Below are 1,439 nucleotides of genomic sequence, written 5' to 3'. Positions count from 1 at the left end.
GTTTTGCATGCTTCATGTGTTGTAACTTGAAGCTGCCGTATCATCCAGCCGTGGTTGATGTTGTGGTAAGCATTCAGTTTAAGAAGCAAGTCACTCATCTTCTATTTTGAGGATGTAAGTAATGATTTTCTTAATGGTGCCAGCCTATTGTAGTTATTGCTTCACACCTTGAGAAATCCTTGTGGCGGAAGGAAGTCATATATCATCGCTGCAGTGAAGTGCAAGGAAGAACCTATATCAGGTAGCTCTTACACCTCAGCAATCTACATGCTTCTTTTGTTGTGGTGATTAGCACACAAATACTATGTGTGTGTTTATATTTTTAATCCAAAGTTGTTGATCTGTACGTGTAGATGCATTGGAAATTTTAAACCAAAAGTGCGTAATAAGGGTCGCGTTGAGGGTTCTATTGTTGAAGCTTATCTAGTTGAGGAGACCACAAATTTTCTAACAGTGTACTTAAATCCTAAAGCCCATTCAGTTAGAAATAAGGTGCCTCGATATGATGATGGCGCCTCTTCGTTTGCCCCTGCATGTGATCTTGATATATTTCAATGCTCTGGATGATGCGTTAGTCCTCGGGGATATCGTACTCTTACAAGAGAGGAGTACAAGGTTGCTCTCCTATATATATATTAACCAACATACCAGAGATGGATGATCTCTTCAAGTACGTATTCAAGTTAGATAAGTTAACTCTTAGTTTTTAACTTTTTGTTACACAACTAATACAAAAAAAAAATATTGCCAGACAATTTGATAAAGAACAATGGAAGAGTAGAACCAAACCCACACCAAAGCAAATTCGTGAGTTAAGATTAAATTGTTGGAAATCAGGCCGTGGTGCTGTGAAGAAAGCTGCTGTTCTTTCCGCTGCTAGGGCAACAAATATGTTTTATCATAATCCATGGTATACTTTATTCTTGACAGATGGTTTTTGCGAAGATGGGAGAAGAGCTACCAGAGTGGTTCCTTCTTGGTCGATCTAATGCTCATACACAGGTCAGTATATCCTACTGCTTGTTGGCTCTCTGTTTGCTAGTGAAACTTACTACTTGTTGATTGCCTACTGCCAATGAAAGCTCTCATTTATTGTTAGTAAAACCTCTTGCTTCCTGATGGCCTATAAATAGTTAATTAATGTATATTTTCTTCTGAACTGTGACTATATCACACCAGCTATTTTTCCTAGCAGTAGTCCAATGTGCAAATATAGCTGTACAGAAAATTACCCATTTCCTTAATTTATTAATAATGACGAAAGCCTAAAAGAGGATGAACGGACATACTTTTGTCAGTCATCATGTGATGACTCCTCTGAGGATGCCCACCAGTCAAACCAAACTGCTGAACAATCATAAGAAATCAATATTACAATTTATAAATGCAAGAAAAGGATATAGTATATGTGCAAAGAATAAGTCACAGCAGAAAAAAAA

At 37.4% G+C, this 1,439-nt stretch overlaps 1 long non-coding RNA gene across 1 annotated transcript in view; it reads left to right on the top strand.

The window, feature by feature from the left end:
- Positions 1-1,439, top strand: part of LOC123133430 (uncharacterized) — a 3,634-nt gene that overhangs the window by 738 nt on the left and 1,457 nt on the right. Inside the window, exons 2-4 of the long non-coding RNA XR_006465254.1 lie at positions 33-65; positions 144-241; positions 931-1,002. This is a non-coding gene — a long non-coding RNA (uncharacterized lncRNA). The remainder of the gene's footprint in view (positions 1-32; positions 66-143; positions 242-930; positions 1,003-1,439) is intronic.

Source organism: Triticum aestivum, chromosome 6B, assembly GCF_018294505.1.
Source record: "Triticum aestivum cultivar Chinese Spring chromosome 6B, IWGSC CS RefSeq v2.1, whole genome shotgun sequence".
Lineage (NCBI taxonomy): Eukaryota > Viridiplantae > Streptophyta > Magnoliopsida > Poales > Poaceae > Triticum > Triticum aestivum.
The sequence above is the reverse complement of the archived record's forward strand: the minus strand, read 5'-3'. Positions and strand labels throughout refer to the sequence as shown.